Below are 14304 nucleotides of genomic sequence, written 5' to 3'. Positions count from 1 at the left end.
TAATGTACTGGTAGAAATAAAGATTATTTTTAATTAATATTAGGTTCACGGATACCTTATACCCAACAAGTGAATACTTCAGTCAGGTACTGGAGTTCAGGTGACCCAGCACTGGAGGGGCACCCGTGTGTAGACTCCATGTCTCCAAAACTCTCTTACTCCCTGATGAAGATTGCAACTCCACCTCCATACATCTCTCGTCTGTCTATCCTGATTACATGGTACCCAGCTGGACATATTGCATCAGCTACTGCCGTTGTTCTTCTTCGACACAGCCAGTGTATCCGCGTTACTTTATCGTAGATAGTACCATCTGGTTTCACTTAGAGAACTTAAATTGTTCTTGTACGACTGAAGAAAGAGTGCATAATGGGCCTTCGTCAACATTAATCAAAATTATAGGAGACAGTGCCTGAGTAAGACACAGGAACAGTAGTTGGGGATCTTTATTTCAGAAGTATTTCGCCTACACAGTGGTCCTCTTCAGTTAAATACAGAGGTGACTAAATATGCTGAGGGTAGCAGTGGAGAGGTAAACATGTAGATGAAGTTGATAAATTATACACACGTGCAACACTTGGGTATCTGAGGAAACCTTTGGCCACACAGTGGCTTCATCAGTCCATACAAAGGAGAATGGTGAAGAACAGGAGGAGTTTGAGGGACTGATTACCTCAAACTCCTCCTGTTCTTCACCATTCTCCTTTGTATGGACTGATGAAGCCACTGTGTGGCGAAACGTTTCCTCAATAAAGATACCCAAGTGTTGTACATGTGTCTAATTTATCAGAGGTAAAGATGATGTGATCAGTCTATCAACCCTGATGTAGTTACGAGGTGGTCAGTCCCTCAGCCTTAATAAATGTTCAGCTCCAGGACAATGTCCTGACACGGGTCTGAAGTTGAAGTTTAACTCAGGTAAGGTTTGTCAGGAAACAGGACAAGTGTTTCCTGACGCTGGTCTTAGCAATATGATGGCCCACAGCTGGAGCTTTTGGTCATCTGACCGAAGCCCTCCACTGGCTTACTGATCCATCACTTTAATAATTAAAATTATATATTACTTAAGTTGAAACAAGTGTAAAGCCTTGAACTGCCAGACGTGAGGAGCGGAGTGGCAGACGACTCCAAATGTGAGACACTAGTAGAACACACAAGATGTTTCAAATTGAGGGACCCAGTTTCATATCGATCTGCTTTGAAATCAGGTCTATCATTTTAAAACACCCTATATAAATTGAGAAAGACTGCAGCGAAGCCTACTGGACGAGGCTAGACAAGAGTCAGTCAAGAATCTTAACTGTTGTATGTGTGTATCTTAATCACCCACCCGTTGACACTGTTTATCATCATAATAATAACGAATGAGAGATAGTGCTGCAAATTTGTATAAACGGTTTAAAAAACGGTATTGGTAAATGAGACATGTGAAACACTTGGGTGTCTTTATTGTGGAACGTTTCGCCCCAGAGTGGCTACTTCAATTCAATTCAATTCAAGTTTATTCTCTGTAAGGGTTACAATGTGGGGTTTACAGGTTTTGGGTATTGTGTGGTTTACATGTTATAAAATACTAATTACAGAGGGGGCCACTAGGGCACCTAGCATGGCTAGGCAGTTCGAGCAGACTTAAATTAATTCTTAACATTAAATCCTTACAGATTATGGTATTAAGGCTAAGTGACTACATCATAATTTGTGAGTTTAGCAATGTGAATGCTTTTGTTTTGTCACAATACAAAGTGTCTATATTGGAGTATCATAGGCAAACTTATGACTAGTTAGGATTTATTATTTTAAGATTAAGATTAGTATTTCTGGGTTTATAGTCAGTGGGTGAGTGAGTGTAATTGTGAACCACCAGGTGGTTATCATGTAGTTAGTTGTCGGGGTGGATCAGGGAGATAAGATGTTTTCTAACTGTAGTTTTGAAAGTGATGAATGTGTCTGCAGTTCTAGAGTTCTCAGGTAGGGTGTTCCGGATTTTAGGTCCTTTGAAATACATTGAATTTTTGTAAAGGTTTAGTCGGACACGGGGAATGTCATAGAGATGTTTGTGTCTGGTGTTATGCCTGTGGATCCTGTCACAACTATCAAGAAAGCGTTTTAGGTCAAGGTTAATATTGGAATTTAAGGTCCTGTAGATATAGATTGCACAGTATTAAGTGTGGATATTCTGAACAGGGAGTAAGTTTAGATCTATGAAGAGTTGATGGGTGTGTTGCCAGGGATGGGATTTAGTGATTATTCTTACTGCGACTTTTTGTTGGGTTATTATTGGCTTTAGGTGTGTTGCTGCAGTTGATCCCCAAGCACAGATAGCATAGGTGAGGTATGGATATATAAGTGAATGGTACAGTGTGAGAAGGGCAGTTTGCGGTACATAGTATCTTATCTTGGAGAGGATCCCCACCGTTTTGGATACTTTTTTTGTTATGTGTTGGATATGGGTGCTGAAATTTAGGTTGTTGTCGAGGTATAGGCCAAGGAATTTGCCCTCATTATGTCTGGCAATTAGAGTGTTGTCGATCTGCTCTGCTACCATCGTAGGTTTTGCCAGTGTTAAGTCTAATGTAGAGAAGAGCAGTGGAAGATGAGGAGTTGCTTGATGCACTGAGCACATCAACTCCAGGCATTAACAGGGTGTTTTAGCCCACACAACTCTCGTTCACAAAGCTTCAATACGAAAGACCGCGAGCTATCATTCAACTCCCCCCGTGGTTGTTGTGCATCCTGCGTCGCCTTTTTGCGATTTTTGTATATATATATATATATATATATATATATATATATATATATATATATATATATATATATATATATATATATATATATATATGTATATATATATATATATATATATATATATATATATATATATATATATATATGTATATATATATATATATATATATATATATATATATATATATATATATATATATATATATATATATATATATATATATATATATATATATATATATATATATATGCAGGACAAGCCACGGGGGGGAGGGTAGAAATCTTTAGCTCAAGTACTTTCACACTTCTCAGTGCGTCATCAGGAGCTGTGCAATGTTGCAAGGGAGCAACCAAAGCAGGGAGAGAGGTCTCAGAGTAGCGTAGGTGTCACCGGCCACAGTTACCCTTAGACTGGGTTAGTGGTCGGTGCCAACCCCACCCTACCACACATGCGAATCTGGAGTTTGTTATGAACCTGTCTAGCAAGGAATTAAGCAGTGATCAACAGGCAGCACTAGGGTTTGAATTAAGCTTTGCGCCCTCAACTAATGACGTTAATTACCTAGACTGAGCAAAATCGTTTTGCATGGTGGAAAAATACAGTGATTTGACCCCTGATAATTTTAATATATGCAAAGGTATGGTATATGGGACTTTACTCCAGCCAGTGTTTCCCAATTGCCCATTAAGATTCACAAAAGCTTACAAAGAACTCAATAATGATGAGACTTCGCACCTCTCACGAGGTGATAATTCTAAGGTAGCTGTTATTATGGACAAAACTTAATATTTAGAGAAAATGAACCATTTATTGAATGATAATGAAACGTATGAACCACTCATTAAAAACCCCACTGACCAAGCCAACAGCCATTTTAATAAACACCTTAAAACGTTATTGAAAGGGAATTATGAATTAATTAAATATCTGTCGGCTAGGTCAGCAAGTCTACCATATCTATATGAGGTATTCAAGACCCATAAGCCAGGATACCCAGCCCGTCCCATTATTAGTTCAGTAGGTTCAGCAGCATATAATCTATCTAAATGGTTGGTTAAACTTCTAACTCCCATGGTTGGTAAGATCTCCGATGCACATATTAAAGATAATGTTGACCTCACTGAGAGGCTCCAGAAATTAAATGTCCCTATGACTTTTCTTTAGTGAGCTTTGATGTCACAGCTCTGTTCACCAAAGTTCCTGTCCCCGACTTGCTTTCGTACCTCGGAGAAGAACTAGAAAACTTTCCCGTGCCCTTCCCCACGAAAACAATAATTGAATTGATAAAACTTTGTGTTACTGATTGGAAATTCGTGTTTGAAGGGAAATTCTATGCTCAGAAACAAGGCATGGCAATGGGAAATCCCCTGAGCCCCTTACTCAGCAACCTGTATATGGAATTCTATGAGACCAAACTTCTTAAAGACATTCTCTGAGATAAAGCTAGTTGGTTCAGATATGTAGATGATGTTCTTTGTCTGTGGCCTAATGATCACAACATTGATGAGCTTCTTCCCAGACTCAGTGGCTTAGTATCTTCCATTAAGTTACCACAGAACATGAAATAAATAACACTTTGCCGCTCCTTGATGTTTTAATCCATCGTGTCGACAGGAAATTCAAATTCACAGTTATAGGAAGTCCACCAATTTGTCGTCATACATTCACTACTATTCCAACCACGACACCACGGTAAAAAGGAGTGTGTTCTTCACTATATTTCTGAGAGCCTTGCACATCTGCAGTCCAGAGTACCTAGAGGACGAAATCAGCAAGATACTCAACATAGCCACAAAAGTAAGATATCCTAAGGATTTTGTCGAGAAGACACTAATGATAACAAAAAGACTTTCTAAACGATTGAACCTAGAGAAGTGATGGCCAGGAAGAATGTACTAGTTTTACCATACAATGAGAATCTGGCTTACCTGCGTGAGGCATTAAAAAAGATCAATATAAACTTGGCTTTCAAAAACACGGGGACAGTGAAACAAAGACTGATTAAAAACACATCCTCCAACAAAGTTGGTGGGGTTTACAAGGTTCCATGTACTCAGTGTTCTCTCTCATATATCGGTCAAACAGGTAAATTTCTGGAAACCAGAATTGCCCAGCATAAATACCCAGTCAGGACAGGGCAGGAGTCGAACGCTATCTTTAACCACGTTAGTGCGTGTAATCACCCACCGGGGTGGGATGCTGCCCAGATTATAGTACCAAACAGTTCTGTCATGGAAAGAAACATAATTGAATCTTCCCTCTTGAAACATGAAAGGAATACAGTATACAACTCAAATTATGGGTTATACAAGCTCGATAATTATTTAGTAGAGTCCATTGTACACAATCTTAAACAACAATGCTATACAAAATCACAGGATTGTTCATTAAGCCAGGTAGGTTGATGGATTGATGACGCCCATCCAGTGTCTACGAACCAAAACTTCACACCACCTCAGTTTTGAAGGTTATACAACACCTGTAGCTGTTCATGTACCATACAGTGACAAGTACACAAGATAACGTTAGGAAAGGTTAAAGGTATTAGTAGAATTTACATTATAAGAATATTATCGGATAGGCATAGAAGTCCCCATGTATGGCATATTAACACCCACTGGGAAAATAGTAGACAGTATGTAGGAAGAGATACTTCTGAGTACATGGGTAGAACATTCCAGTACCTCAGAGTACATGGGTAGAACATTCCAGTACCTCAGAGTACATGGGTAGAACATTCCAGTACCTCAGAGTACATGGGTAGAACATTCCAGTACCTCAGAGTACATGGGTAGAACATTCCAGTACCTCAGAGTACATGGGTAGAACATTCCAGTACCTCAGAGTACATGGGTAGAACATTCCAGTACCTCAGAGTACATGGGTAGAACATTCCAGTACCTCAGAGTACATGGGTAGAACATTCCAGTACCTCAGAGTACATGGGTAGAACATTCCAGTACCTCAGAGTACATGGGTAGAACATTCCAGTACCTCAGAGTACATGGGTAGAACATTCCAGTACCTCAGAGTACATGGGTAGAACATTCCAGCACCTCAGAGTACATGGGTAGAACATTCCAGCACCTCAGAGTACATGGGTAGAACATTCCAGCACCTCAGAGTACATGGGTAGAACATTCCAGCACCTCAGAGTACATGGGTAGAACATTCCAGCACCTCAGAGTACATGGGTAGAACATTCCAGCACCTCAGAGTACATGGGTAGAACATTCCAGCACCTCAGAGTACATGGGTAGAACATTCCAGCACCTCAGAGTACATGGGTAGAACATTCGAGTACCTCAGAGTACATGGGTAGAACATTCCAGCACCTCAGAGTACATGGGTAGAACATTCCAGCACCTCAGAGTACATGGGTAGAACATTCGAGTACCTCAGAGTACATGGGTAGAACATTCCAGCACCTCAGAGTACATGGGTAGAACATTCGAGTACCTCAGAGTACATGGGTAGAACATTCGAGTACCTCAGAGTACATGGGTAGAACATTCGAGTACCTCAGAGTACATGGGTAGAACATTCGAGTACCTCAGAGTACATGGGTAGAACATTCGAGTACCTCAGAGTACATGGGTAGAACATTCGAGCACCTCAGAGTACATGGGTAGAACATTCGAGTACCTCAGAGTACATGGGTAGAACATTCGAGTACCTCAGAGTACATGGGTAGAACATTCGAGTACCTCAGAGTACATGGGTAGAACATTCCAGCACCTCAGAGGTAGTGGGAGGATGATGGTAGGGTGGGGTTGGCACCGACCACTAACCCAGTCTAAGGGTAACTGTGGCCGGTGACACCTATGTTACTCTGACACCTCTCTCCCTGCTTTGGTTGCTCTCTTGCAACATTGCACAGCTCCTGATGACGCACTGAGAAGTGTGAAAGTACTTGAGCTAAAGATTTCCACCCCCTGTGGCTTGTCCTGCATATATATATATATATATATATATATATATATATATATATATATATATATATATATATATATATATATATATATATATATATATATATATACTATTCATACTATGAAACAATGCTCTTCTCCAGACTGAGGGACTGACCACCTCAAAACTTTAAGGGTGATGGACTGATTACATCGTCTTCAAGTATCTTCTGCTTCTATCAACTTTTCTGTACTTGACTGAAGAAGCCTACTGTGTAGGCGAAACGTTTCATAATAAAGATACCTAACTGTTGCATATGTGTCTTACCTAACACACAATCCATTTTGCTGGAAACCTTCGGAGGAGCAATATTTTCTGTCCCCTTGCATAGAATTTATGTACAGTGCAAATATTACACTGGATACTTGACTCTGGGTGTATCCGAAGGATTCCCTATGAGAGATGCCATGTTATTACTGGGTAATAACATTACCACTGCTAGTGTATGTCCTGAACCCATAATGATTAATTCTTCTCCGGTGCTGGCCATAACTCGGGCAACATCCCAAGGGTTGTCTGGCGAGAATGCTGACCTATCCTTGGACGACTCTGATCTCGGAATAGCCAAGACCCTTCTTTGAATTTCGCTTTTCATGCAGCCATGGGTAAATCCTTTTTGGATCATCCGGTCAAATATAAACTTAAAAACGACTGAGACTGGTAAGGAGATAGAGGGCCGGCAACTGCCAGACAGGTTAGTGGTTCCAACAAAGTTTAGACCTCAAATATTGAACATAGCTCATAATACTTCATTAGGAGGTCACCTAGGAATTACTAAAACATTATATAGAATCACAAAAGAATTCTATTGGCCAAAATTAAGGCAGGATGTGAAGAATCATATCCGATGTTGCCGAGAATGTCAGCAAGTAAGGAAACCTGGACATTCCATTAAACCTGCACCTCTCCAGCCTATACCTGCTGATGGAGAACCTTTTTGCAGAATTAATTATAGATTGTATAGGTCCACTACCTAAGTCCAAGTCTGGAAATCAGTACTTATTTACCATTATGGATAGAGTAACTAGATATCCAGAAGCAATTCCCATGCGCAGTATTAATACTAAAGCTATTCTCAAGGCTTTAACCAGATTTATTTTTTTTTTGGCATCCTTAAATCTATTCAAAGTGATCAAGGTACTAACTTCACTGCCAAATCATTTAGGGAAACATTAACTAGGTTAGGGATAATCACAACTTATCCACTGCTTATCATCCTCAGTCCCAAGGCGCCTTGGAAAGATTCCATCAGACGTTAAAAACCATGAGAACTTTTTGTATGCATTTTCCTACAGACTGGGATGAATCACTACCTTTGTTGCTGTTTTTAATAAGGGAAACTGTGCAGGAGTCTACCGGGTATAGTCCATTTGAGCCAATCTTTGGGCACAATGTACGAGGTCCTCTTAGGGTGCGCAAAGAAGGATGAATGGAAGAAGATGCTAGCTCAACACTCTACAAACCATCTTCAAGGCTGCAGGTGGCATGTCAGTTAGCCAAGGCTAACCAACCTAAAGGCAGCTCAAAACAAGATTAAACAGAGGTATGACAGAAATGCACAATTCCACTTCTTCCATCCAGGAGACAAGGTGTTGGTACAGGAACCTATACCTGGCCACACCTTGAAAGCTCGATTTATGGGATCCAAGCAAATTGTAAGTAAATTATCCGATGTAAATTATATGGTATCTCCCCTTGATAAGACCTCAAAAACTAAAACTTACTACATTAATCAAATAAAATTTTTTCATACACCAGATAGTCCCAGTAGTGACTGTCCTCTACCTCTGAGGACGACTCTGACTCTTTGCACTCTGTTTCTGAAATTAATGTCAAGCTTCCAAACCCTGTCCTCCTCCAGGACCCTAGTCCTTTAATGGTGGGACTATCTGAAGCTCAAGTAACAAGTATGACCGCGCTTCTACAGTCATACCCTGATATTTTTTCGCGATGTGCCGAAAAAATTTACGTTAGGTTATCATGACGTAGATGTGGGAAACTCTAAACCTATTAAACTCTCCCCCTACAGAGCTAATCCTGAAAAACAGAAGCTACTTCAGCAGGAGGTAGAATTTCTGTTAGAGCATGGGTTAGTGGAGGAGTCATCTAGTCCATGGGCTTCACTGTGCATCCTTGTTAAAGCTGATGGAAGTTTTCGCATGTGTACAGATTACCGTAAGGTGAATGAGGTCACAATCACAGATGCTTACCCTCTTCCTCGTCTGGATGACGTAATCGACTTTGTGGGCAAGGCTAATTTTGTGCCCAAGTTAGATCTCCTTAAAGGTTACTATCAGGTACCTTTGATGGATAAGGCGAAGGAAATCTCTGCCTTTATAATTCCAGGAGGTCATTATCAATATACTGTTGCCCTCTTCAGAATGAAAAAACTCCCCCTCTTCATTCCAGAAACTTATCCATCAAGCTATTAGAGGACTTGAAGGCACGGCAGCCTACCTAGATGACATCATGGTGGTGTCTGATACTTGGAATCAACACCTGTTTAGGCTTAAGGCTCTCTCTGAGACCTTCCAGAGTTCCCATTTAACTGTTAATTTATCTAAGTCTTCCTTTGGCCAGGCCACTGTTACTTTCCTGGGCCATGAAGTAGGTAGTGGCAAAGTTGCTCCTAAATTTGCTAAAGCTCTTGCCATTAAAAATTACCCAATTCCCCATAATAGGAAATCTCTTTAATGTTTCCTAGGCATGATAGGGATTTACAGAAAATTTTGTAAAAAATTTTCAGATATTGGTGCCCCCCTTACCTCTCTTACCAGTCACAAAGTTCCCTTTAATTAGACCCCAGAATGACAAAATGCTTTTACAAAAGCAGAAAGATTGTGTACTGTACCCATTCTATTGACTCCAGACTTCTCCAAACCTTTCTCATTACAGGTTGATGCTTGTGAGTCTGGGGTTGGGGCAGTACTGTTGCAAAAGGGGACGAGGGGTTGCAGCCTGTGACCTTCTACTCGGCAAAGTTCCAGCTGCACCAGAGGGCTTACTCTACCATTGAAAAAGAAGCCCTCACACTGGTACTGGCTTTTGAGCACTTCGATGTTTATGATGTTTATGTGGGCCAGACTTCACAAGTGGTCACTGTCTATAGTGACCACAACCCTCTGGTGTATCTCCAAGCCATGAAGAACCACAATAGGAGGCTCATGAGATGGAGTCTACAACTGCAACCCTATTCTCTCAGAATGTTACACATTGCCGGCAAAGAAAATAAGTTGGCAGATGCGTTATCAAGATTGTATTAATGTATTAGGTTAGGATGTGTTAGGGACCTATGGTAACGTGAAAGCACTTTTTTTTTGTCCCCTTGTGTGTTTTTTTTTTTTTTTTTACTGACGGGGTGTGGGATACCGTCCGCTCATACCTTGGACCTACATTAGCCCTACTGTCTGCTGTCTCGCTCAACGTTTAGGGTTTGGCTTTATGTCGTGAATAAAGCTGAGCTCTATCTAAGAGTTGGATGGCTGAGAGGAAAGGTGGTCCCATATGGTGCCCTGGTGGCACGGTTACCAATGGGAGGTGGGAGCCTATTCCTTTATTAGGTGCATGTACACACCCTTATTGAAAGGCTGTCTTCCCCAACCAGCAAAGCAGTACTAAGGATAGGACGATTGGGCTACGTCGTTCAATCAGTACCCAGGTTCAAGCCAATGAGAAGATGGTTTAGGCAATTGCAGAGGTATTGTGGGTACCACTCACCTGTCTGCTCTTGTCATTCCCATTCTAGAGCTGGTTGAAGAACGGTCTGCTCTCTAGTGGCTTCTATTCTGCCTTGTTTACCGTGGAGCGCACTAATACCTATTGTTGTACATAGTGTAGTGTACATACCTCTGTTCTTGCTTAGTGAAGGATAATATAAGTCAAAAGTTTTCTGCTGTGTTTATTTTGCTCCCTTTACACCCAGGACAACAGGCCATTGGTACTCCTGGGTTGTAAAAATCAGTGTTATATACGAGTGTTTCATTTATCAGTGTTGTATAAGAGTGGTATTACTGGTATTACTAATTTGATATATATGGGGAGCAGCACACTCGTATGGGTCATACAGCGCCTGGAAGTACAAGAACATAATCAGGTTTGATTCAGTGAAGCCAAGGAAGGGAAAAGTAGCTCCAATTCCTTGGACGAAGAGTATTTTATTAGTCTTATAGCACACCTCCCTTGAAGGGTGTCACAGCCTTCTTGCTGCTCGTCCATCTTCGGTACCTGTTGAGTAATTCCTCAGAGCTGTGTGTATACTCATTTATATGTGGTTTCAGGGGTCGATTCACAGCTCCTGGACCCGTGTGTGTGTGTGTGTGTGTGTGTGTGTGTGTGTGAGAGTGTGTGTAGTTGCTCTCAGAATTTAATCTTTGTATTTACGTTAACGTGAGTGAGACTGTAAGACAACTCTCCTCCCTGGCTGTTGCTGTTGTTACGGTGACTTATGTCTTATGAACCTCAGTGTTTAATAACTCGTTCAGCTCTTAGATCAGGGGGTTCTTAAAAGGGGTTCCTATACCCCCTGCGAGGTATGGGAACCAAATAATGGGTGCATCGAACTCCATCTCTGAATAATTTAAAATAAAAGTTGTTAGGCAACAATACAGCATCAGCTATTGTGTTGCTAGTTATCCATATGCAAAGTAACAGTAAGCACTGGAACACAGGCGAGAAAGATACAGACTCTACCCTACTTACGAACATAGTTACGAATATTCGGACATACGAACAGACTGCCGTGTTGAAGTTTCATTCATTTTGCCGCAACCGTCGCCAGGCAGCACCGCATCAGCGGCTTAGTAACACTCGTTAGGAACGCGCGTATGTTTGTACTCTAGCTGCTCGTAACATTTCTTTGCTTTTTTGTGATAAAATTAGCCCATGCATTATGGTTAATGGCAAGCGTCAGGCAAGTGATGATGTGGCAATACTAAGAAGTGGCAAGTGATGATGTGGCAATACTAAGAAGTGGCAAGCAATCTCAGTGGAAACGAAGGTTGTCATAATTAGTAAATTAGATGGTGGTGAACTAGTCCATCACAGCCTCCGATCTTCCTCATCTATAACCTCAAGTTTATTGTACCAGTTAAAAATGTAAGAAGCTTTTTATTACAGTATTTATTATTAGAATATGTTTTAGTATTATGAACCATAAATTACTAATACTGTATTATTATAGCGCTAGCTGGCCCAGTGGCTAGCGTGTCGGTCTGGAGTTTATGACTCTGATCGCAGTTTCTAACCCCACCCGTGGTATGGTTTGGTTGTAATCGTGTCATTACGATTTCGTGAGTCGTGGTATGATTTGACTGCACAGTATTGTCTTTAAGTTGTCAACGAGCAACGATGCAGAGAACAATAATAATAATGATAATAATATTAAAAATAATAATCGTAACAATAGAAAAATGACAAAATAACGACTTACGAACAATTCAAGATACGAACAGCTGTCAGTGGAACGCCTTCCAACTGAACAAAAGAAATTAATGGAAAAATAAATAAAGAAATGATTTAGGAAAAACAAGAAAAATGATTTGAGAATTTTACTTAAAATTTAAATATAATAAAAAAAATATGGCCTTCAGTTCTTGTAGTTGGGTAGGAGTAGGTATGGCCCTGGATAGTTCCTCTGATGTTATTTATGTAGGTTATCCTGGGCAGATGGTAATCCGATGTTCTGGAATCTCCTACCACTTGGATGGAGCACAAGTAGAATAGGTAAGGGCTGGTAGTTGTAGAATAATGTTAATAAGTATTATTAACATACGTCTTGCCCCTTTATCTGGCGTCTATCCTGGAAGACCACGCCAGGAACAGAGCTGACAAATAAGAGAAAATAAAACTGGTTACCCATAGTCATGATAATATAACATTTAAGAAAGAAAAAGAATGATAAATGCCAAAATCATTACTGGTAACCAGCAAACACTAGAAAAGAACAAACAGTAATACTCCTGGTAGATCACCCTACCTGATTAGGAGAAGAGCGGAGGCGAAGTGACTCTCCAAACTTCAGTCCACACCAGGTAAGGTCAATATTACCAAGAGTAGAAACTAACAAATCGGACACCAGGAACTAGTTTTGCCCCAGCCCGCCAGAGAGGGGGGGGTGAGTGCGCGCGCAACGTAACTCGCTAATGGTTCCTGGTTGCCCGAACAACCTTAACCCCACTTACACCTACTTTTCCCTCACACAGCCTTCTGAAACGTAACTTGTTCGTAAGTTGGGGCGTCTACATGATAATATACACTTGAAAAATCTGCACCGAAAATCACTTCCTATGAAAGCAAAAGACTCGGCAGGCGGTGCAACATTTCCCCAACGAAAAGCAGCGGCGCCATGAGTACGCTAGGAGATAATACAATAAATGTCAGGGACCCAAGACTGTTCATCTGCTTCCCAACATACACGAGGGGGATTACCAATAGACTCCTGGCAGTCTTCAAAACTCCTGACTCTGTTCAAGACCCCTAGCTGTCTTCAAGAAGGAGCTGGACAGGTACCTAAAGTCAGTACCTGACCAGCCAAGCTGTGGTTCGTACATCGGCTTACATGAGATCAGCAATAACAGCGTGATTAATCAGGTTCTGATTCACCACGAGGCCTGGTCATAGACCGGGCCGCGGGGGCGTTGACCACCCCGCAACACCCTCCAGGTATACTCCAGGTAAGCTATTGACATCTTCTGAAATCATTTTGGTACCTAACAGGACTGATAATGATAATAACTCCCACAGTCTGGTAACGGGGGTATGGCCACACATATTGGGCAACCCACTGAAGGTCTGTAATCGAAGATTAAGTTCCTCAGTCTTAGATACTCTCTAAAGATCGTGGCACACAGAAAGGAATTACGCAGTACGTAGATTCTAATCTTGCTGCGCCCTCTGCTAGGTCACTGGGTCTGGTGTTGTTCACTGGTCCTGTTATTCACTGGTGCGGTTATTCACTGGTGCTGTTGTTATTCACTGGTGCTGTTATTCACTGGTACTGTTATTCAGGCTGTTATTCACTGGTACTGTTATTCAGGCTGTTATTCACTGGTACTGTTATTCAGGCTGTTATTCACTGGTACTGTTATTCAGGCTGTTATTCACTGGTACTGTTATTCAGGCTGTTATTCACTGGTACTGTTATTCACTGGTACTGTTATTCACTGGTACTGTTATTCACTGGTACTGTTATTCACTGGCACTGTTATTCACTGGTACTGTTATTCACTGGTACTGTTATTCACTGGTACTGTTATTCACTGGCACTGTTATTCACTGGTACTGTTATTCACTGGTACTGTTATTCAGGCTCTGTTATTCACTGGTACTGTTATTCACTGGTACTGTTATTCACTGGTACTGTTATTCACTGTTACTGTTATTCACTGGTACTGTTATTCAGGCTCTGTTATTCACTGGTACTGTTATTCACTGGTACTGTTATTCACTGGTACTGTTATTCACTGTTACTGTTATTCACTGGTACTGTTATTCACTGTTACTGTTATTCACTGTTACTGTTATTCACTGGTACTGTTATTCACTGGTACTGTTATTCTGGCTCTGTTATTCACTGGTACTGTTATTCA

At 41.0% G+C, this 14304-nt stretch overlaps 1 long non-coding RNA gene across 1 annotated transcript; it reads right to left on the bottom strand.

Moving 5' to 3' along the window:
- Window positions 1-12284: 12284 nt before the first annotated feature.
- LOC138854519 (uncharacterized) lies at window positions 12285-12904 on the bottom strand. Its single transcript, XR_011393726.1, has 2 exons — window positions 12693-12904; window positions 12285-12540 (listed from the first exon to the last, which is right to left on the bottom strand). It is a non-coding gene; the product is annotated as an uncharacterized lncRNA (long non-coding RNA).
- Between the last annotated feature and the right edge of the window lie 1400 nt (window positions 12905-14304).

The sequence above is a fragment of the Cherax quadricarinatus genome, chromosome 62, assembly GCF_038502225.1.
Source record: "Cherax quadricarinatus isolate ZL_2023a chromosome 62, ASM3850222v1, whole genome shotgun sequence".
Classification (NCBI taxonomy): domain Eukaryota; kingdom Metazoa; phylum Arthropoda; class Malacostraca; order Decapoda; family Parastacidae; genus Cherax; species Cherax quadricarinatus.
The sequence above is the reverse complement of the archived record's forward strand: the minus strand, read 5'-3'. Positions and strand labels throughout refer to the sequence as shown.